Source organism: Rhinopithecus bieti, unplaced genomic scaffold (assembly GCF_001698545.2).
Source record: "Rhinopithecus bieti isolate Rb0 unplaced genomic scaffold, ASM169854v2 scaffold_33903, whole genome shotgun sequence".
NCBI classification, from domain to species: domain Eukaryota; kingdom Metazoa; phylum Chordata; class Mammalia; order Primates; family Cercopithecidae; genus Rhinopithecus; species Rhinopithecus bieti.
Window position 1 is genome coordinate 988,597 of NW_016814625.1, and position 25,030 is coordinate 1,013,626.

The 25,030-nt window shown below is 38.7% G+C and overlaps 1 protein-coding gene across 5 annotated transcripts in view; it reads left to right on the forward strand.

Annotated features, from left to right (window-relative positions):
* Positions 1-25,030, forward strand: part of TNIK (TRAF2 and NCK interacting kinase) — a 413,250-nt gene that overhangs the window by 151,578 nt on the left and 236,642 nt on the right. The gene's annotated exons all lie outside the window — the stretch shown is intronic.

The window sequence follows — 25,030 nt, forward strand, 5'->3', positions numbered from 1 at the left end:
TTTAGAAGCAGAGAATTCCTTGAATAATTTAATAGCCAAATGGCACGAGGGGACTTGGTATAAAAATGAATTTTCCTGTCAGCTTTAAAAATTACAGCTTGGCCTGCCTTTTATCTGTGCAACTCAAATATCAAAACAATGGATGTTTATGCTCTTTATACAGTTTTCTGTTTTGCATTACCTAAGACCTTAGACGATGAGGAAACATCTAGACAATTTTGGTTTACTTTTTTTTTTTTCTACTAGAAAACCACAATAAGTTAATTAGCCAAAAGAAAGTCCTTCTTGTTCTCAGAAACAACAGATGCTGCCTTTGACCTTGGGATTTAAGGGCAAATCTATTCTTGATTACATGTCTTGAATTTCTTGGATTTGCTAGTGTTAGGGCAGCAGTTATGATTGAGTGCTTTTGAAAGTATATGCATGATTTTAAAAGAAATCAGTCTGCACAGCTGTTGCTAAAGGAATCGTTCCCTGTCCTTCCAGTTCATTACTACTTATGGTTTTAAAATTATTTTCCCCTACTTTCAATTAGAGTTATCCTAGTTACAGATATCACAGCCTCTGGGTGACTGGTCTTCCACCCGACACCCTCCTTCATTGCAAAGGCCTAAGGTTGGAGTATGCTGCATTTGATTTGCAGGGTAACATTGTTCCTCTGTGCTGGGATGGGAAAGTCCTGTGTTTAGGCAAGCCAGCAGGAGTGGGACTATCAATAGCCAACTATATGTTTTCTTTCAGACACAGCCTCTTAACAATGCTCTTTGCTTGCCTATCTTTTGGAAAGTCATGTGAATGCAGCAAAAGCTTTCTAAGAAATATGAGGGCCAAATGGAATTACTCTGCCCACATGGGATTATTAGTATTTTGTTAGAAGACCATTTAGCAAGTTTGTTTGTTTCTGAATCAAAACCCATAGATGCTCATTGAACATTTTTTTCTCCATAAATCATGTATTTGAGAAAGACATCTTGATGATGGGAAACTCTTACCTTGGAGAAACAAAGAATCAAGTAGTGACTTTATCCTCTAGATAGTGCTGAAATCAGAAGTACTTTTTCCCTTTAAGTGTCATAAAACACAATTACATTTCTTTCCACATGTTTTCAACCTGAGCAAATTGACAGACCAGGTCAGCTTTTTTCCTGGGTCATTTTACTGTGCATTTTCTTTTTATCTTCTGGATGTAATCTTTTATTTGTAAACCATTATAGTGAAGCCCCTAGTAACAATTTGTTTAGTTTTATTAGTCAATTTATAGGCTGAGGGCAAGACATAATAGAATATCATCATGGGTACTACATTAGAAAATTTAAATCAAAACGTCTATGTTCTTTGAGCTATTATGCCTGCTAATTAAAGAAGAGGTAAACTGCTGAAATATAATAGGCCAATGTGGAAGGTTCCAGAAGAACCGTGGAGGACCCCCTTTCCTCTGGCTTGATTAATTATAAGAGAGCAAATGGAAGAGGCTGTACAACTTTCTCTAGAAATGGGTTCTTTTGCAGGCACGAGCAGTCAGGTGCATATTGAATAGCCACAGATTGAACTGTCTTTTCCTAAGCTTTTGGGGTCATCCTTCAAGATGCTTTTAGCTAACCTCCAAGATTAGGTGAGGGCTAAGGTTCTAAATTTCAGTATTCAGAGACTGACCCTTCCTGTAAGGAGGTAGTTAAGACATCTGTCTTCTCAGATGAATGCTTCTGGAAGGCAACATTGGAATATCTATTAGAATAATTTGATATAAAACAAGGTTATGACCTTGTGGAGAATATCTCAGTCTTTTCAGGGCATTTTCCTTCTTAATTTCTGGTACCTTAAAAAGGTCTCGTTCCCTATGGTTGAATGCCTTGAGAAACGTAAGGCTATAAAGGAATTTTAACAAACTTGATTCTCTACTCAACTGCTCATAAATCCATTTTATTGCTTCACTTATGCAAAATAAATGTTTAAAATTTGTCCGGTCAGTCAGTTACCCGGTCAACTATCCACCTAGCCAACCTGCTAACCTCAGTGAATATCTTGCTCTGAAACTCTTTTTTCCCCCCAAAAATCTTCCCAAAGCTGTTAAAAAATACCAAGTAAGGATGGTAAAGGCATGTTTTATTAACCATAGTAGTTAAACCTGTTAATTTATCAGTGAGGGGGAAAACAACCTTCTTTGTGATTTTAACTTGTCTTCATGCTAAATTCCTTCCAGACTGTGGTTAGAACTTAACTGCAGAATTTTTGCCCAACAATATAAAGATTTTCTATAAAACGATGGAAAGTTGCCCATTCTGGAAAAAATCTAAAGTACAAAGGATAAAGCATTTCTCAAGATAGAATTTCATTTCCGGTGTTTTTGCATGTAATTTTGAATTTTATTTTATATTTTATTTTGAGACAGAGTCTTCCTCTGTCACCCAGGCTGGAGTACAGTGGCAGGATCAAAGCTCATAGCAGCTTCGAAATCCCGGGCTCCAGAAATCTTCCCATTTTAGCCTCCCAAGTAAATAGGACTGTAGGTACAATCATCTTGCCTAGCTAAATTTTTTATTTGCATATTTTAAGTTTCATGGAGACGGGGTCTTGCTATGTTGACCAGGCTGGTTTTGAACTCCTGGCCTCAAGTAATCCACTCACCTTACCTCCCAAAGCACTGGGATTCCAGGCATGAGCCACCATGCTGGCCAGCATGTAATTTTTAATACTGAGTCCAGGATAAATTTTCTCTTGCACTTACTGGGATATGTGTAGATACATTGTTAATCTTTGGAATCCTACTGTAATGAAATGTGTTTCATTAGTGCTTAAACTAAGATGTGTTCATTTGAGAGTTTATAAAAGGAGGTTTAAGCCTAGTGCATTTTCAAAGTTGCTTTTTTTCAGTTTAAAAAAATTTTTTGATCTCTTGGCAAAAGGATAAAGTCTATAGACCATGTAAAGAACTGCATTCAGTTTTTAAATAATTAGGTTTTGAAGATTTATTCTACTGTGTCTTTGACGAGTAAGAACATGTCTAGGGGTTTTAGGAGGATAGGTTTAAACAGGTTTACAATATTTCCTTATAAGAGCTAAATTATGTATAAAATAAGAATTAACTTAAAACATTTTTACTTTGAATTTCTCCAGAATTTTCTAGGGCCAACTAAGCTTATTCTCTTTAAACAGAAATGTAGGACCATTAGTAACTAAAAACCTTAATATGTTTTGGAGAATGATTACTTGGACTCATTATTTGTGGTGTATATGCTTTTGCATGTGTTTAAATTATGTTATGCCTGTATTTTGATCAGGCATTAAATAATTGAAACACTCATGTTAAATAATTGTACAATTGTCTGATTTAGAAGGCTGGAAAGCAGCAGCAAACCTGTTTCCAGAGACATTTCAATCTACAGGCCAGGTTCAGGCTAAACTATATTGTAGGACCCTCCTTCTTTCTACAGTGAGGTATAGAAGCAGCATAGGCCTGGGATGGAGACAGGCCTAGTACTAATCTAAGCCTCTTGTTTATGAGATATTTTACTTTATGTAAGTTATTTGAGCCCCCGAGCTTTAAGAATTAGATGCTTTCTAAATGTCAGGCACTATAGTAGTAATAAGCACACACCTTTCCTTTCCTTAGGATGGTTAAAGGTAGACACATGGGCACAATTTCAATATATTCTCAAGTTCCAAGAAGCATACTCAAAGTGCCATGGAATAGGAACACTCTGCCTAGCAGCTCACTCCTGTCAGCCACACATTTGTCTGATACAACTACATGCTAGGACCTGGATACCAGTGTGAACAACCCCTCTATTGTCTTATAACCTAAATAACAAACTAGAAAGTCTGGGGCCTGTCTTATAGGGTTTGTAAGGGTGAAAAGAGCTTTCTTTCCCTTTCTTGTCATCTTCATTCTGTTCACTCATGCTCTCTCCAGATTCCCAGTCTCCCATTTGCCTAAGCGGGCAATGAGGTAGTTGTTTCTCTTGGTTAACAGTTCTATATAATGAATCCCTTTACAGATGAGTGACTGAATACTTCTCCCTAAGAATAGTTGCATTATTACCAAAGACTTTTGGTGGCACCAAGACCATAGTACATGTGTCTCCATTTGGCAGCGTTTCAGCCATTGAGTAGTCCTCCACAGATAGCTGGAGTGTCTCTCCCACATCCCGCTATCGTGGTGCTTGGCTGCTATTCAGATGCCTGTGATGAGTGATGGAGTCCCTGGGGCTTCCTGGAGAGAATACCAAATGGTAATCTTGCACCACCTTGATTGTGAATGTATTTGGTCCGTGGACTTTCCATGCTCAAACCTAAACCAAAGACCCTGGCCTAAACCAGAGCAACTGCTTTGTTACAGGTGAAAGTCCTTGTTATTACTTTGGTAGTTAATCATCTTCCCCTGGGCCTTAACCTCCAGGTCATTCTCTGGAGAAGAAATTTAGGACCTGTGATATTATCCTACTTAAGAACTTTTCAGATATGATCTTTTAATTGTAAAAGATGTATATTGTATAATTTGTGTGATATATAATATATCATATAATTATGTAATTATAAAAAATGTAATCACTTGTATATAGTTCTTAGTTCCTCAGGCAAATCAAGTAAATAGTAGTTGCATGGGTAAATATAAAATACTCAGATACTCCTTATAGTAATATAAGAACTATCATTCAGGCAGGAGAACACAAAAGATCAATGTATGAACCATTCCTATATATTTTTTCCTTTTGAAGCACAGGTAGGAGCAAGTCATTTCCCTTCTCCACAAAGCTCGATGTCTTCTTACTGCACTCAGAATAGCCTGGTTCATAGGCCTCTGTGAGCTGCGTTTCTTCCCCTTTTCATCCAAAGTGTTTTTAAATCCCTTTAGATACTCTTTGCTCCAGCTTGCCTGGGCTATTAACTGTTCTCCCGAAGACCGTACTTTATGTCTGCAGGCCTTTGCTCATACTGTTTGGTCAGCAGGGAATACATTTTACTCCTTATTCGTTTATAAAATCCTACCGATCCTCCAAGGCTGAGCTCAAATGCCTCCTCTTTCATGAAGCCTTCTATATCCCTACTAATCAGAATCAATTATATATCTCTCTGTTCCTCCTTGTCAGCCTATTGTGTGTGTACGTTTATTGCCTGTATAGGCTTTTCTCATTTCTGCTTGTATCTAGTTAATTCACTCATCTATCCATACATTCATTCAACGATTATTTCTTGAAAGCTTTATCCTTTGTACTTTGCAAGAAGATGGGAATGTAATGGGAAGCAGAAAATGGATGCTTCCTGTGCTCTGGGAGCTTACAGTCTTCTGGCAGAGATGGGTGATGGGGTAATAAGGTGATAAGCACCAAACCCACAAAGCTAAAACTGCAGCTGTGGGAAGAGCAGGGAAGACAGATTTATGGTCTCTGTCTTTAGACTGTAAACTCTTCGATGCCAGTGAGAGGCTCTTGCTTGGTTAAGAAGGCAGTAGTATAAAACAACTGTGAAATGCCCTGTGTCGTGAGTTTGTGTCTCCCCAAATATATGAGGAAGTCCTAATACCCAGTACCTGTGAATATGACTTTATTTGGAAATAGGGTTTCTGCAGATGTAATGAAGTTAAGATGGGATCATACTTGATTAGAGTAAGTCCTAGTCCAGTTTGGCTGGTGTTCAGTAAGGAGAGGAGAAAAGACAGACACAGACCCAGTGGGGAATGCCATGTGAAGATGGGAGCAGAGATGGGAGCGATGAGTTCGTAAGCCAGGGAATGTCGAGAAATGTTGGTAACCACAAGAAGTTAGGAAGGAGGCATGGAACTGTTTCTTCTTCAGAACTTTCAGAAACAACCAACTCCCAGTGATACCTTGACACCTGGATTTCAGACTTCTCCCTTCCAGAACTGTGAGAGAATGCATTTCTGTTATTTTAGGTCACCCAGTTTGTGGTAGTTTATTATGGCAGCTCCAGGCAACTAATACACTCTTCTGGAGGGAAGTTCATGAGAACTAATTTAATGCACAACACCATGGTGCACTAATGTGTGGGTCAATGAATGAATTTGGATGAAAGAGTGAATAGAGTATTGTGTTTGCTCTCTTCAGTGGTAAGAAATCAGGGTGAGCTCAGGATATTTGTTCCGTTTCAGTTGTCTGTTAACAGGAAAAAATGTGGATTCACAGTTCGCGTCATCATCAGTTGAGAAGGCTGGCTGAATAATGGCCCATGTGGTTGTCTTTAGAAATAAAGCTGTGTTTTTGTCACTGTGGCCAAGGGGGTATAAATATGCTAGTCACTAAATATTAAAATGGTAGCAACTCTTCCCTTTCTGCTTTCAAAGCAGAATCTTAGTCCTCACATCTCCTACCCCTGCTTCCTCAGGCAATTCGTGTTTGGCCCTCTGGTTGAAAGGCTCAATTCAGGGTAAAGCAGGAGTTATGGTTTGTGGTCGTTGTTACCAATGATTTTTAGATTTTATGTTGCATTTTATATTTTTAGAACATTTTACAGTTGAGTTCCCTAGCACTCAAGAATTTGTGATATTAAAATGTTTTTTGTTTGCAAAGGACTAAGATGTTTAGTGATAATTGAAAGCTACACTAATCAGATATTCATGAGTACGGGGTATGGCCTGACCTCCTGTCTGCCTCCTGAATCCTTCTCCTCATTCTAGATTCAGGACAGTGCCACCTCTATAAAGCCTCTGTGATCCCCTCAAGCCTCACAACTCTCTATTGTTTTATTGTGTTTTATTATTTATTTATTGTTTATGTGGGTTTTCCCTAGTAGATTATGAGGTTTTGGAAAACGGGTAACCACACTCACCCACCAGGCATGCAGGAACTATCTCTTGAATGAACAAGTGAATTAATGGGTGAATGAAATTCCTAGAACTGACTTAGGCCAGGAATTCCTCATCTTTTAGCAGCCACTTCCCATTTTATACGTCCAAGATCAAGTCTATGAAACTACAGTGAGTCCCTAGACAAATTACAGAGAGGCAGGAATGGGATAGCAACACCAGCTTGGAGAACTTCTGGATCAGCCATAGGCTCCACATGGATCTCCTGGTCTTGCTGTCATGGAGGATTGAGTCATATTTTCAAGGCTGTCCTCTTGAGACCACTGCTCAGAGGTGCCGGTCAAAGGTCTCAGGGTCATAGGCAGAGGGGGCAGGCCAGATTGGCCACTGTGGCTCTGAGTATAGAGGGATAAGGCTAAAGTAGAGGTTCTTATAATCCAGAAATCTCAGATACTGTAAGTCTTCAACTGCACTAAGAGATGTGGTTGTAAAGGGACTCCAGCAACAGAAAGCATAGCCATCCTCACCTCTTAAAAATGAGCTTCGTTTTGCTTATGTTTTTTTTTTTACTTTTCATCTATATATCTGCATGTTTATGAACATCCTATAATATGGCACCAAGCATTAAACATTTATGGCGCAACTGAAATATTCAGGATAGAATGTTTAAATTAGCACTGGTCTCCGCATTCCTTCCTGCCTGTGTGTTTCTCTGTTTTGTACCCTAGCCCATTCCGGCAACTACTATAGAGCCTCACACTTACCAGATGATGTCACTCATAGCATGCCCAGATGAAAGCTCGTTCTCAAGGCACTCAGATCATAGCACAAAACAAAGAGGAAAGATGTGTCTTTAAGTCGTTCATTTAGCACAATAGCTTCATTTTCAGAGGGCACTTCTATCCATGTTTATTCTCAAGATCGAGGGACTCAGAGTGCGGCTCTCGTGGGGACAGATTGGCTCTTCTTGTGTGTTTTCTCCCTTGCTGTTTAGATGTAAGGACCCCTTTTCTCCCACCTCAACATGGTTACATGTTTGTTATTTCACAATACTTTAACTTTTTAAAACATCATAAGTGAACCTTCACACTGTTACAATTATTTAATTGTAAGTGAATTTCTTATTAGAATTATTTTTACCTTCAAGACTGGTCTTTTATGTAACAACTGTCTAATGACAAAAGGGGTAATTGTATACTTTGCTACCTAGGAATGATAGGAAAGCAGAGTAAGCTGTTTCTGGGGTTCTCTCTGCCACTCATTCTGTGATGAGTCCTCCGTCACATCACCTGACCCCTGACATCCACAACGTTCCTAATCTTTAATATGAGCAGGTTGAAGTTGAGGATCCCTAATTTCCCTTCCAGATCCACTGTTCTGTGATTCTAGCTATTAAAAACAAACAAACAAAAAAAAACAAAACAAAACAAAAAAAAAACACTAAACGTTGGTAGAGAGTATCACAAAACATAACAAAGATAGGTTTTTAAAAATCAGTTCAAGCTGCAGTCCTTACAGGCAATATTCCAGGTTTTGAGTTTATAAACTACCTGCTGGTAAAGTCTCTTCGGTAGTTTCTACGCATTTGCATTCTTCCTTCATTTTCAAAACACTGTCTCGGTGATTGCAAAGCGATTCCCCTGATCTATAATCTCTTATTCAGTGTAGCACGCTGGGAGGATGCGAGATCCACATGGAGAAGTTAAGCACACACAGATCTGCAAGGTCAGAAGTACATTAAATGGCATGCTGTGGTCCAAGACTTTCATCTTTAAGCATCAGTAATTGCCATGAATACTCAAGGAGGTGCCCTGTGTGAGAGCTGCTGGATTTGAGCCATAAGCCATAGTTCAAGAATATGAATCTTGTGAAAGCCAAAGTATTAGTGTTGTCAGAGACACACAGGTAAGGCAATGAATGAACAAACTGGACATCGTGACATTCCGGCTGAAAAAAGAGCAATGGATTAAGTTTCAGCACCACAGATGAAGGAAACCGGTAAATTTACTGGATGTATTTTAGAAACTTGAAAATTGATGAAACAGGAAAGAGATCCCACTGAAAAGAAAACTTTTGGCACAAACAATTGAAAGTACTCAGTGAAATAGATCTTCTGACCTACTGGATACCCACCAAGAACACGGCAATTTGGGCACATCCAAAGTGGTTTGTGTGGGTAGTCGTTAAAACCTGAGTATTACTTCAACTATCTGAGACCTAACAGAGGGCAGTTGTTCTAAATAGTCAGGCTACCACTCTCTAGTTACAACTGTTTTTTTTTTAAGTTTGAAAATGGGAATATTTAAAATAATATACTACATGTAGTTACATAGAACTATTTTCATGTAAAATAATATTTTCTGATAATTTTGGAAGAATTAGAAAAACACAGAAAGAGCTCACAATGGATGATCTCACTATCCAGAGATAACTTTTATTAATCTTTGGATGCATTTCCTTCCAGCCCCCCCATATTTTAAACTTTTATATATTCGTTTGTGGGCATATTTTTAAAATCAGATATGCCAGTCTAGGTCTTTTTTTTTTTTAATCTGGAGCTGCCGTTAGGGACAGCTGAGGAAGCGCAGAGCAATGCCACAAATGTCTCCCCTCTCTTTTTTTCTCCACAGCCCAGATGGCTAAGATTTGTGATGGGTGGGCAGGCGCATCCCCCCAGCCCCGAAGTCACATGTACTCTTGGTGACTTTGGTACTTCCTGACCTTGCATGTATGTTCGCTGCTGAAATCCTTCCCACTCTTGCCAATGCAGCTATAAAAATCTCGGTGGCTGAGTTTTTGCTTATCTGAATTACAGTAAAGTTGATGATGAAAGAGATTGAGTTTATAAACTACCTGCTGGTAAAATCTCTTCGGTAGTTTCTACACATTTGCATTCTTCCTTCATTTTCAAAACACTGTCTCGGTGATTGCAAAGCGATTCCCCTGATATATAATCTCTTATTCGGTGTAGCACGCTGGGAGGATGCGAGATCCACATGGAGAAGTTAAGCACACACAGATCTGCAAGGTCATCATTAATCCATATTAATGATGGATTTTGTTCTCTGAATTCCTTTGTAAAGAAAGGATGTGATTTGTTCTATTGTTCCACTAACATAACTTGTTAAAATAATGGGAAAGCCAGGAAAAAAAGTGTTTGGAGAATGATGGTGAATACTTTTGGGTTAGATGGGTTCAGGTGACATGCTTGTTTTCAGGGAAGGTTCTTGATACTAAGAGATTACTTCCAGGTGCCAGCCAAATGTAGAAAAATCAGCGTGTGCTCTGGAATCAGACAAACCCAGATCTGAATTCTGGTTTTCCTTCTCTCCTTTGTGTCATATTGAATAAGTTACTTAATTTCCATGAGCATCAGTTTCCTCATCTATGTACTACAAGTGGTGGATGCATACTTCTCAAATGTTTAGGGAGCTTAAATGGAAATATACTTGGAGTTCCTAGCACACCGTAGGTGCTTACTCGTGAGCTTGTTCCTTCTGCATTTCCCAGCTGTTTCTGGAAAGCGTGCTGTCATCAGCAAGTCAGTGAATAATGATAATGGTATGCTAATATTTACCCAGACAAATACTTTGCACGAAACTATTCCTATAATATTCATCAGTGAAAAAGGTTCTCGTGTATTACGAGTTGAATTTTCTTTCCCGTCTATTAACAAGCTTTGAATGAGAAAGGTACTGAATTGAATTTTTCTTTTTTCTCTCTCTCTGCTCTACTGTGGGGAGATGCTTTTTATATTTGCAAATAAAGCTCACAATATATCTTTTTATTACATTCTCACAGTCCCACCAGAGTTTTAATGAGTGGGAGTGGTGAGTAGAGATTGCAATTCGGGGGTCACTTGTGTTTGAGCTGACAAGATACACACATTTGGGGAAACAGAACATGATCTGAATTAACTGGGAAGCACATGTTTCATAAGTGCTTGATACATTCCTGATACATTCCTGAAAGAAAATTACAAAGTAAATATTTTTGCTTGTTGCAACATTCTGAAAGAGTGGTGCTATCAAGCTTTTTTTTTTTTTTTTTTTTAAACCCTTGCCCCTTATCAACCCATTATAAGGTGAGGGAACTAAGTGACTTTGTATTATAATGCTTGGAAAAGGAAAAGCTTTATTTAACCTACCCAAATATGGAATGTGTAACAAGAGATTGCCCCTTAACCATTGTGTAGATGGGAAAAGAATTGGAAATTTTCATACAAAAAGTAAAAGAAAATTGAGGGGCGGGAAATAAATGAACCCAAAGTCTTATTTTCTTTTCTCTGTTAACGTTCAGGAAGGCCAAAATGAGATTTAATGTACTGTATGAAGTATATTGTAGCTTTGCTCTTTTGTTCATTTGCTTACCCTCTTATCTCTTTTAAATTTTAATTTCTAAATCTATAGTTCCTCATTCATTAATTGATTTGATCATCAAACATCTTTTCTGTACTAGTTTTAGGAGAAAGAAAAATTTCTCCTAAAATTGTAAATTTTGATTTACAATTGTGACTGAAAATCTTACAATCTTGGTGGGTTACAATCCTGTGAACAAAAATGATGATGGCTCAGCAGTTCTGTAAGAGGCTGCATTAGACCCAATATGAGCCCAGTCCCACTGTCTGTGGAGGGAGAAGATGCCGTCCAGACAAGTCCATAGCTTCAACTGTGAGTCATGGTTTGCCAGGCAGAGAGCTATGGGAGGTATTACCAAAGAGGCGGTAGCATGTGTCTTTTATGATGGATCACTTCAATTTTTTTAAAAACTAGATTTCATAAATAATAATGAAAAATAAGTAAAGAAGTAAAGATGATAACTAACACGGGAAGAAGTTAAGCAATAGGCAAGGAAGTGTGTGATTAAGAGCTCCAGTGAGTGGCTGTGATGATGGGATTTCAGAAAAAGGATTTCTTTGCAAAAGCAGAGAGGAAGAATAGCAGATGGTGAATGAGATAAAGGTTTTCTCGCCAAGAGGAGAACTGGGAAACAAAAATCCAGAGAAAGGAAAAGGTCGGGCTACTGGTAAAAGCTGGACTTGAAGAAAAATAGTTTAAGGATGTTTAAGTGTTTTAGTTTTTAGACACCCAGCTGCTTGTGTGACACCACATTGCAAAGTTATTATTTAGTAATATTTTCAATGAAAGTTCTCTCTTCATAAAACCCCCACCCTTTACAAACTATTAGTCTTAGAAACCCTTTACATTCTTAAAAGTTACCAAGGACTTCAAGAAGCTTTTGTTTATGTGAGTTGTATCTACCAATGTTTATTGTAAGATCAGTAAGTGGGAGTTTATTAAATGTAATGAAGCATTTTTTTAAACTTTGATTTCTGTTTCAGGGGTGCATGTGCAAGTTTGCTCTATAGACAAATTGTATGCTTCAGGGGTTTGATGTACATATTATTTGTTCACCCAGATGGTAAGCATAGTATATGATAGATAGTTGTTTGATCCTCACCCTCCTCCCGTGCTCCACTTTCCAGTAGGCCCTGGTGTCTGTTGTGCCCTTCTTTGTGTCCAGGTGTACTCAATGTTTAGCTCTCACTTATTAAGTGAGAACATACAGTATTTGGCTTTCTTTTCCTGTGTTATTTTACTTAGGATGATGGCCTTCAGCTCCATCCATGTTGCTGCAAAAGACATGGTCTCATTCTTTTTCATGACTGCATAGTATTCCATGGTGTATATGTACCACGTTTTTTTCCAGTCTACCAATGATGGGCATTTAGGTTGATTCCATGTTTCTGTTCTCGTGAATAGTGATACAATGATCATAACATGTGTATGTGTATTTATGGTAGAATGATTTATATTCCTTTGGGTATATATGCAGTAATGGGATTGCTGGGTCAAAATGGAGTTCTGTTTTTAAGTGCTTTGAGAAATCACCGAACTGCTTTCCATAGTGGCAAAACTAATTTACATTCCCACCAGTAGTGTATAAGCATTCCCTTTTCTTTACAGCCTTGTCAGCATCTGTTGTTTTTTGACTTTTTAATAATAACCGTTCTAACTGGTGTGAGTGAGATGGTATTTCATTCTGGTTTTGGTTTGCATTTCTCTAATGATTAGTGATGTTGAACATTTTTTCATATGCTTGTTGGATGCATGTATGTCTTCTTTTGAAAATTGTTCATGTCTATTGCCCACTTTTAAGTGGGGTCGTTTTTTTGCTTGTTCACTTAAGCTCCCTGTGGATTCTGGATATTAGGCCTTTGTCAGATGCATAGTTTGCAAATATTTTGTCACATTCCATAGGTTGTCTGTTTGCTTTCTTGAAAGTTTCTTTTGCTGTGCAGAAGCTTTTTGGTTAATTAGGCCCTATTTGTCAATTTTTGGTTTTGTTTGAATTGCTTTTGGCATCTTTGTCATAAAATCTTTGCCAGGGCCTATGTCTAGAATGGTATTTCCTAGGTTTTCTTCAAGGATTTTTATAGTTTTAGATTTTATATTGAAGTTTTTGAGTTGATTTTCATGTGTGGTGTAAGGAAGGGGTACAGGATGGCTAACCAGTTATCCCAGCATCATTTATTGAATAGGGAATCCTTTCGCCATTGCTTGTTTTTGTTAACTTTGTCAAAGATCAGATGGTTGTAGGCATGTGGCTTTATTTCTGGGTTCTCTGTTCTGTTCCATTCATCTATGTGTCTGTTTTTGTACTAGTACCATGCTGTTTTGGTTACTATAGCACTGTAGTATAGTTTGAAGTGTGGTAATGTGATGCTTCTTGCTTTCTTCTTTTTGCCTAGTAGGATTATTTTCACTACTCAGGCTCTTTTTTGGTTCCATATGAATTTTATAATACTTTTTCTAATTCTGTGAATAATGTCATTGGTAGTTCAATAGGAATAGTATTTAATCTGTAAATTGCTTTGGGTAGGATGGCCAATTTAGCAATATTGATTCTTCCAATGATAGATTTTTAAAGTACAAGAATATGTAAACATTTCATTAGCTGCAGGGTGATAGTGTCATCTCGTGGCATGTAGCCTCTGGAAAAATTTCACTTTTCTATTGTGAAGGATGAGACTGAAAAAGGCTTATGACATTATAGTATTAATATAAAGATGTCTTGACCTCTGATGTCATGTACCCCTGAAAGGGTCTCAGAGATCCTCAGAGGTCCCCAAACCACTTTGAGAACCATCCCAAACTATTGACAGGAGAGCTGTTTATACTCAAGATTTGGGATGATTGTGCTGATTCTTCCATTTAGTCAACTGTCAGTTCTTTTTCCAGGATAAATAGCTTATATGCAGTTTTGAAAATGAAGGCTCAATTTTGCAAATCACTTGTGGTCTGGAATCGCTACTAGTAGTGGTAAAAAAGTAAGAAAACTCAAAACAGCGAAAAACAAACTTCAGCAGTTTCTAATCTTTCAGTAACTATTTTGCACAGATTAGGTTAGACTTCTAACTCAAATGAGTGAAGAGAAGGCATATTAATCATATATCACAAGGAACTTCGTGACCCCTTAGAGTAAGTGAACATGGAATGTGTGTGCAGTTTCTAAACATGGAAATATGTAAGAAGAGGCCTTCCCTTAAAGTCCTGGTTGACATGGATAAGGCTGCATCCTGGGTTTGAATTTGATGATCCTGAGCCTGGCATGACTTTCAGCTTTTGAGATTCTGCCCAGAGTGATAACACAGAATGGCAATTTTTGCCATAACCAGCCTATTTTTACTACTTTCTCACCTCACCACCACCCATAGCATTTGATAGAAAAGAAATAAATAGAAAATAGGTTTTGGACATGTATGTGAAGGATGGTTTGGTATTAGGGCTGAGTGTTTTTAGACTAGCTACTCTTTTACTATCAAGCTCTGGCTGTGGCCATGAATATCTTGGTCTAAATCTTTTTTCTGAAGATGCCCAGTAGACGAGCCTCCCGAAAACATGAAGCATGCTGTTGACTTTGTTCCCGGGGCTTGTGTCTGCCAAGTCTGACTAGTCAGTTCCCATCGCTGCTGGCTGAGGTTTTCCCATCACCACGGCAGCAGAACACACTTGCTTTCTCCCTTTAGATGGTTTGTTATTTCAAGAAAAGCCAAGCATGGAATCGCTGGGAATCATTGCTGCTTCTGACCACCGAGAACACATTTCCCCTACTGGTTGTTTTTCTTTCCAGCTTCCTGGGGCTTTAGTGGTATTTACATTTAGGCCCTGTCATTTCGCTCTTTCATGAAAACCCATTTGAATGAGGCACTTGGAATCCAAATATAATTTTTTTGTTGTTGTTCAAAAAGAATCCAAACATTTAACAGTCTAATCATTGGTCACTGAAATGGAAAGATTAAAAAATTTTATTTGCTTAGTTTTCTTCTTTAAATTTGGTAAAAGTCATTTTCTGTGCCCTGAGAAGCACAGCTGGCATCTATAACCTGCCTTCCTACTTTATAAAATGTAACTTTGTACTCCCCACTTTCAGATCTGTGATGCAAAGTTGGTGAAAGAGTCCTGAATGAATATCCATATGAAATATTTTCTTTTTTTTAAATTTAAATGTTAACTTTTACTTCAGCTTCAGGGGTACATGTACAGGTTTGTTATATAGGTAAACTCATGGCTTGGGGATTTGTGTACAGATTGTTTAATCACTTGAGTACTGAGCATAGTACCTGACAGATTTTTTTTTCTGAACTTCTCCCTCCTCCCACACTCCTCCCTCAAAAGTAGGCCCTAGTGTTTGTTGTTCCCCTCTTTCCATCTATGTGTTCTCATTATTTAGCTCCCACTTATAAGTGACAACATGTGGTGTTTTGTTTTCTGTTCCTGTGTTAGTTTCCTAAGGATAATGGGCTCCAGTTCCTTCCATCTTCCTGCCAAGGACATGATCTAGTTCTTTTTTATGGCTGCATAGTATTCCATGGTATATATGTACCACATTTTATTTATCCATTCTATCATTGATGGGCAATTAGATTGATTTCATGTCTGTGCTATTGTGAATACTGCTGCAACGAACATATGCATGCATGTGTCTTTATGGTAGAATAATTTATATTCGTTTGGATATATACCCAGTAGTGGGATTGCTGGGTCGAAATGGTAGTTCTATTTTAGGTTCTTTGAGTAATCTCCACATTGCTTTCCACAATGGCTGAACTAATTTACATTCACACCAGCAGTGTGTAAGTGTTCCCTTTTCTATGCAACCTCACCAGCATCTGTTATTTTTTGACTTTTTAATAGTAGCCATTCTGACTGGTGTGAGATTATATCTCATTGTAGTTTTGATTTGCATTTCTCTAATTGTTAGTGGTATTGGGCATTTTTTCATATATTTGTTGGCCACATGTATGTCTTCTTTTGAAAAGTGCCTGTTCATGTCCTTTGCCCACTTTTTAATGGGATTGTTTGTGTTTTGCTTGTGCATTTGTTTAAGTTCCTTGTGGATTCTGGATATTAGACTTCGTTAGAGGTATAGTTTGGAAATATTTTCTCCCATTCTGTAGGTTTTCTGTTCACTCTGTTGATAGTTTCTTTTGCTGTGCAGAAGCTCTTTAATTTAATTAGGTCCCTTTGTCAAGTTTTGCTTTTGTTGCAGTTGCTTTTGGCCCAGATGAGATATTTTGTTTAATGGGTAAAGAATGTTTCAGGTCTTCAGATGTTCCTGCACTCATTGTAGGCTTTTCTTCATGGTCTGGTTGAAGAAAAAGAAAGAAACAAATAATATGTGCTATGTACTGGCCACATGAAAGTCAGGTTATACTTTAGCTCTCTAAGTTACTAGTGCTGTTAATCTAGTGTTTGTTAGCACTGTTTTCAAGCACCTTTCTCACTTAAAGCTTGTCTGTGGCCTCATTTTCCCCCCATCACCATGGCTCCTCCTCTGCTTTCCTTGTGGGGCTTTCACATTCTTGGCACCTGCTGACCTAGCAGCAGGCATTTTTCTACCACTCGTCAACTCTCATCTGACTGGGGCCACCTCGTTTCCCTGCAGACATCCATGTGTACTCTTTTTGTCTCTTTACATAATTCCTCTCACCTCTGTTCTGTCAGAGATTCCTCCCACCCCCACCTCCTCTCATGGTTCAACTCAGGTCACCCTTCCTCCCCAGGGCCTTCTTCAATGGAAGTGAATCCATGTTGGCTGGCTGCTTCTTCAGCGCCTCTGCACATATCCAGTCTACACTATAAAGGTGTTCCTTGCCTCAGACTATCTCACCTGACTCACAGTCATAATACAGGTCCTGGTGTTGCCTTCCTCTGAGGACAGGACCATAGGCTAGCAATGATGTTTTTCTTAACACCACCAGAAAACAGGTGGAGTCAGGGGGCCATGTATAGAGTGTTTACTCATACATAGTAGCTTTTGAAGAGTTGGTCCTAGAAGAATAGTGAAATAACATGTTTGACGGATCGGAGATGCAAAGGAAAAAAGTGTGAATTGAACCTTTGGATGCTTAGTTCTAAGCTTTTTATGTGAAGGCTATGCCATAAAATGTCCCAAATTCTTGATGAAAGGGCGAGCATTTAGTAATATAATTGGAATATTTTGAAGTGTTACATATTCTATATGTATATGTTTACATGTAGAATAATTTTATGTATTTAGTGAAACAAGGATGTGTGATGGGCTGTCGAAAAATATTTTTTACTTATGTTAATCAGTTCTACATCAGGGTCAGATACTTTGATACCTGAAATATGTGTTTCAAAATTTCAAATAAAATTTATGATATGAAGATATCATAGATTATTAATTCAAATCACGCTAATGTCATGTATTAGACCATTTAGAGTCTGGAATTTGGGGGATGGAAATGGAAGATTCAGATTCTTAAGTGTAGAAAGAGGGAGGGCCGACTGTCTCCAACTTCAATTTATTTTTCCTGGTAGTAACTGTCTATTTGCTTTACACTATAATTGAACAATAAAAGATAAGGGAATAGTTGTTTTGATTCTGTTTAACTTTAGGAGGAATATTATTTTTTAGGTGTGTGATAAACAAAAACTTTATTTTGCTTGACTTTATAAATGTTGGGTAAGTTGGTGTTAGCTTCACCGCCTTTGTTATAAGGAATTTTGTTATTATATAATGTCATTACTAGACAACCTATAAAGAAAAATAAGCACATTGTAGTCTGAATCTGATTTTGCATTGCGTAGACACAGCTGGAAGGGCTGATTGTTTATGACAAGGAAACCAGATTATCTGAGCAAGAGAGACTTGGGCTGGATGTGGAGCAGATGGTGGAGAGATGGAGACACTCTAATGGAAATAGCTCCATGTTTCCTGCAGGTGCAAAGGGCTTTATAAAAGGGCAATGAGAGAGGGTAGAAGGTTAGACCTTGAGTTCTCATTCCTTTATAGACATTTAACACCTTCTGATTTTTCTCTTTAGATACCAAAACATTATTTACAAAGAATTAATGACTTTCCTTTAAAACATGTATGAATTCATTCATATGGACTTCTGCCAGAATTTAAGGCCTATGCTCTTGACTCTTCAGCAAAGAATTCATAATTCAAAGGAAAATTTTAAAGTCTAATGTTCAGGTTCCCATTGGAGCCAAGATTTGGTTATGGCCATGTGCAAGGATACAGGTACACTTACCCACACTGACCCAAAGCTGCACTGACATTACCCCTGAAGTTGATTACTGAGCACTTCATAAAACTTCAGTTGTAGATTTTGTGCTATTTTTCTTTGATCTATATAACTATAGATCAAAGAAAACAAGTTAGAAGTTGTCCACTTTCTGAAGCATATGTATTCTAAGTCTGTGGATATACTAAAACAGACGAATCTCTTTGAATGTGGCAATTGAAGTGTCTGGATCCATTCCAAACTAGGAATGCACCTCCTGAACTGTCCTGTCATTGAGATGAGGCCTGACTCCTGTCAGAGACAGGCTTGTGAGGCCAAGAACACAGGCTTCATCCAAGTGGCCCCTTAGCATTGCCGTTTTCCATGACCCACAACTGTAACCCAAGCTCGGTCAGCAGCTGTTTTTCACCCCCGCTCCCCTCCACCCCTTTTAAAATAGAACATTTCAAATGAAGCAGAAGAATTGTGAGAGTAATACAATGTACACTGGTAGGCTTTTCATCTAAATTTGCCAATGTGAACATTTCGCCATTTTATTGCTTTGTGTCTTGTCCCATGTGTATGTATATGTATGTGCATGTGTATACTCACATCTTTTCCCCTGCACCATTTGAAAGTAAGTGGCAGACGTCATGCTATTTCACCCAAATGTACTTCAGCACTATCATTTTAGAACAAGAACATGTCACAAAACCATTAAATACCAAGGAATTTGACACCAGTACAATACAATATGCCATTTAAACACAGTCCCTATTAAGATTTCCCCATTAGTTCAAATGATTATCTGTATAGTTGCTTCCTTTGATCCTGCATCATGCATTGCCTTTAGTTGTTCTGTCTCTCTTTAGTCTTCTTCAGTGAAGAATAGTTCCCTACATTTATGTCTCATCTAATAATGCAGTGAGGTGTTGAAAAGTCCAGGCTAAGGCTGGGCACGGTGGCTCATGCCTATAATCCCAGCACTTTGGGAGGCCGAGGTGGGCAGATCACTTGAGGTCAAGAGTTCGAGACCAGCCTGGTCAATATGGTGAAACCCCATCTCTACTGAAAATACAAAAATTAGCCAGGCATGGTGGTATATACATGTAGTCCCAGCTACTTGGGAGGCTGAGGCAGGAGAATCGCTTGAACCCGGGAGGAGGAGGTTGCAGTGAGCCAAGATTGCACCACTGCACTCCAGTCTGGATGACACAGCTGAGACTCCATCTCAAAAAACAAAAAAGAAAAAAAGTCCAGGCTAGTTGTTTGATACAGTGTTCTACATTCTGTATCTGTCTGCTTGCTTTCTAGTTAGATTCCGGTTAATTACTATTGCCAGAGCACCGTGTAGGCAATGCTTATCCTTCCTGTTGCATCACATCAGGAGCCACATAATGTTTGCCCCTCCCATTCTTGGTGGTACTAAATTTAAATCCCTGGTTACACTGGTACCCATTAGATTTCTCCATTGCAGAGATTTCTCCTTTGCTTTTTTGTAATTAGTAAGTAAGCCATGGGGTGATATTTTGAGGACCCTGTGACTCTCCCGATCCAAACCTTTACCCAAAGTTTTTGACATCCATCCATTGAGAATTCTTTCCTGAATCATTTTTATTTTGATGGTTGCTGAAGACCAGAGCCTTTTAACTGAACGCTAATGGTTACTGCAGGAACCAAGAAAGGATGGAAATGGAACTTCAAGGCGGAAACTGCATCAAGGAACCAATTGAACAGACATGTGTCCTCTTCATCTTTGTACCCTTTCTGTCTAACATCATGCCTGGCACAAAGGAAGGTCTAGAAAAACACTGTGGTTGAGAAAATCATCAAAAGAACAGTACTTGACAATTTCTTTTTCACAAGGTCTGACAATATCTGCGTAGAACATTAGGATAGTTCCCTCGGAATATGATGGATATTTGAATATTTCATCAATATGCACTGTGATTTTTATCAGCATGCAGCATTTCTTCTGTCACCATCATTTATATTGAAAGCACAGATTTTTTTTGCACTCACAATTCTCTGCCCAGAATCATCTTTAAAACAGCATATTTCTAGGTCTTATAAGGAAAGGATGTTCTCCTTTCCAGAAATAATGTCAGATGCATACATTTTTCCCTTTCTCTTTCTGAGAAAATTTCTCCCTTACAACCTTCAGGATATGTCATGATGATTCTCACTCTCAGTAGGATATCTGTAAACTTGCAAGAAGCAAAACCATACTCCTGTTCTTCGTGGCCCCGTAGGGCATGGCCATGCTGTGTGACTGCCAACAGAGAATGCTGCTGTGGTTGTACCATTTTCATAGGTACATAGGTTTGCCAGCCACAGAGTTACTTATAAATGTGCTCATATCTAAAGACTCATCACCCAGGGTGTATTTTTCTGGACCTCACTCCCAAGTCAGAAACATTACCCATCTTAGAGACCTTTAGGTTTACATCTAAAGATGGAACTCCATTTATCTTTGTGAGACTTCTTTCTCACACAATTCCTGATGTTTAGTAGTTGTAAATGCATTTGTGTACCATTCATGTTTATGTCATGTTTGGTGTCATCCTGTGTGTGGGACTAGGGAGGCAAGGAGCTGACGGCATGCTGATCTTGATTTTGCTGTCTGTGTAAGTAACAAAGCTCTGAATTCATTTGGGCTTGCTGTTGCCAATGCTGTTGTAAATGCATTTGTGTACCATTCATGTTTATTAATATTCAGGAAATTTAGTGTTAGCTTTCCTGTTGGTAATTTAATTTGAAAGATATCATTCATCCCTGTGATAGGTGTTTCTGGTTTCCTGGAATGGCAAAAATATAAAATACCATAAATTGTCTCCTTGTATGTTAGGTGTTGACTTTCTCTCACGGGTTCTTCCAAAGCCTGTGACTACCACTCAGCACACTTAAGACTCTGTCAACAAGAGGTGCCACCAAATGTCTTCAGTAGGGCCTGGGTTGTTGGAGCCTCCTCACAACCCAGTTTGTAAACTCGATGCTAGCTTTATTAAAATATGGAGGAAACTGAAGCGGTGGGAAACCTATCTGACTTGTTTTTTTCTCCAACTTCGAATCAGAAAGCTACAGTCCTGGTTGGCCCCATTTTGTTCTTTCAAGCAAAAGAAAGATATCCCGTCAGAAAACCATCTAAGCTGAGGCTGAGCAACAAATAGTTACCATAAAAGTCACCTTTCATTGTGTCAAGTAGTCAAGCAATGCCCAAGCTGCAGCGTGGTCACTGATAGGGCAGTTACCAGGCTGGCTCTCCACTCTTCCATAGATTCGGCTGGCAAGGCAACAGCAAGCCCAAATGAATTCAGAGCTTTGTTACTTACACAGACAGCAAAATCAAGATCAGCATGCCGTCAGCTCCTTGCCTCCCTAGTCCCACACACAGGATGACACCAAACCGGAGAGGCCAGAAGACAGGTGGCATGACAGGTGGTCACTTTGCCCTAGAGGAGCCACCTCTAAATTACAGCCAAGTAGTTTTACTGGCACAGAAGCCTGCAACTGTGCCCTAAGGGGAAGGGGGTTTGCAAGATGGAAAGTCCTGTGCACAACCGAACCAAGGAAAATGGATGGGAAAGGTCTTGTGCAGTCTCCCACAAAATCTGGAGATAGATGAGAAACTGCCTCATGGGAACTCCCCACAAGGCTGCTTGTCTCCCTTCATTTCAGGAGGAATTTCAGGGCATCCCACCAAGACTTGGGTCAGACTGTGGCTAAGCTTTGCCTCGATGGCCTATGAGGGGATGTGCAAGGTCACCACGGTGCCATGATGGAGCCATTCCTTGCATATTGCCCCTCTCATCTATCAGCATGGGAAGAAGTCTGCAGAAATGAAGCATCCAGAGTTTTGTGAAGCGGGTTAGGTGAAAAATTAAGGCTTTTAGAATTTACACATTTTTTTTTCAGGATAGGATAGATGTGCTGCAGGAATAGATAATCCCTTTTCTGGTGGCTTTACACACAGAGGTTTGTATTTTGTTTATTGTACATATCCAGCAAGAGTTGGTAGTAGTATTGTATGCCACACAGTCATTCAGGGACCCAGGCCCATGGCAGCAGTTTTACTATTCTGCAGCCACAACATCTGCAACTCATGTCCCCCTCAGTTCACCATGATAAGAAAGGACACAGCCAGAAGATCATGTGCCAGCTCTTTTACACTTTGACCTAAAAGGGACACAAATCATTTCTGCCCACAAGTTACTGGTCAGAACTATATCACGTGATCTGACATAACTGCAAAGGGCTGGGACATGCGAGGGAACAGATGGAATATTTAATAAGCATCTTTGTTTCTGCCACAGACATGTATTTCCCCAAAGTCAAACTATCAGTCTGGCTAAGTATTTTTACAAGTGAACATTGGCAAAAAGGTTCCATTTGTAAATGCTTAACATTTTACAAAATGCTTTCACTGTAATTGCCGTCAGAAAAAGGTTTGGGGGAAGGGGCATACCTAAGGCTAAGACCATGAATGACAGTGTTCCCGACCTCAGAAACTACAGCTGGTCCATATACAGCACTTAGATAGAAACTAACACACACTTTAGCCTGTATTGATTTTGGTGGGGACTCGAAGGATCATTTTGTACTTGTTCATATTGAATGGAAACCAAGTGGCATTTGGAACACCATCCTAAATCATCAGAGGCACTGTGCTATTCTTGAAGCAGTTTGCATCTACTATTCCAACCCAAGATCTACATTGTAAGGAGCTAAATCCCTTTGCATTGGAGGAAATGAAATGGTGTTAGTATTGCAAGTGCAGATTTTACTCTCCACATAAGTCAAAGTAGAGATTTAATTGCCACTCTTTAGAAGTGCAAAACAAGAGAATGTAATAATTAGAACTGTCATTATATACTTTTTCTTTCTCTGATGTTGATATTAACTGGTTTTAAATATATTTCTAACCTTTACTTTGGTATAATTATTAAATTTTAATGTAAAACTCAAACGAATTTCATTTTTTACACTTAGAATGCTTTAACATCCATGTTAAGTTAGCTGATGAAGATATGTGAAAGAAGTAATAAAATTATATTGAGTTTAATTTTCTCAAAGACACAGAGGAAAACTGTCTCCAAATTTTATATGACCTATCAGTAATAAAAGAGACATCAATATTTTGTTGGGATATAATTAAAACTGGTAATTTGGGGAAAACTTTTAAACAGCCTTTCCCCGATCTGTACAATTTTGACGTTATCACGTGCAGCCCTGACAGGAATTGCCAATAAAGTTAGTTTTATTAATATCACTTGAGGGAAACCAGCAGTTTCTATTGGCACAGTCTGAGCTCCAGCAGGAAGCCATCTCTTTTTCTCAGTGCATTACTTACATGTGAAAGTTGGGGTGGGGGTGCAAAAGAAAATATAGACTGAGCCCAGCATATCACCTTATTTGTCTCCCCTCTCTGTGGGCATGGCATCTGTGTTTTGAAGAGTCAGTGGGGAAGAAAGCAGTTGTGTTAGTGCTGGAAATAGGATGCAGTACATTCCCTCTCTTGTCTTCTCTTCCTTCCGCCCCCAGTCTTTCCCCTTTGGGAAAGGGGAGGTATCGAGAGACTGAGATCTCAGAGCCAACACCGAAAATGACACCAAATTATAGCTGTGTCCAGATACCTAGGATCTTGACTGGCCTTATTATAAGAGGCAAGGACTGCAGTAAAATACACATCAGGGAATCTGATTTCTTGGTAGGTTTAAACAGCTGAAGGTAGAAGGAAAAAAAAATAAGTTCTTCCTGTTATATTAGTAACTTATGAGAACAGCGAAATCTAAAAGAAATTTTTCTGCATAGTTTAAAGTAAAGATAGAATACCCAATATATTTTCTACAATTCATCTCTGATAGAGGAGAAAGTTGTTTTGTGAAGGAAGGTCTTGGGGAATTACTTATGTTCTAATAAAAGTGTCATTTAAGAATTCATTATGGAACATTTCAAACAAACAAGAGAGTGGATAGAATGAACTGACTTGTACTGTACTTATCTTCAATAATTATCAATATTTTGCCCATCTTATTTCAGTAACTCTACCACCACCCCTTTTACTTTTTGATTGAAGCAAGTCCTAAACATCCTGTGAGGTAACTTGCTCCAAATCTCATAATGAAAAGGTGGTGAATCAGGACTGAAACCTTGGCAGTCTGGCTCCAGAACTCACAGTCCATGGAAAGAGGACAAGTCAGCTGTAAAGATCGCTTAAATGTATTTGTTCTTAAAATCAATGTAACTCATAAGCAAGCAGACACTTTCTGGGGAACCTCCACACCAAACTGCCTTTGAATCTCGGGGTTCCGTTTTTTGAAAAGGTGTGTTGGGAAGGGTAGGTTCAGGATTTAGTATCAGGTGCCCTTTTTACTAGAGTAGCATTTTATGGCTGTACTCATGAATCACCAGTTTATTTGCAGGGGCTGCCTCTCTCCAAAACATATTTATAGAAATTAGTATCTACCCAGGCACTTCTGCCAACAGTTGAGGAATTTAAAATAGTGGGGGTCAAGCACAGGTCATGGCTGAGAGAAGACTGGAAGTCCATGGGTTCTACTGTGATCTGACAAAGTATGAGGAGTTGACTCTGTAATTATAGCATTTTAGGAGTAACTAAAGGTTACTAACACTTACTGTTCTTCATTGTTTAAAATACACTGTTTTAGAGTCCATAGAACACAACTTAAATGACTGCTAATACCTCAGTGGCACTGAATCAATCGTTTGAA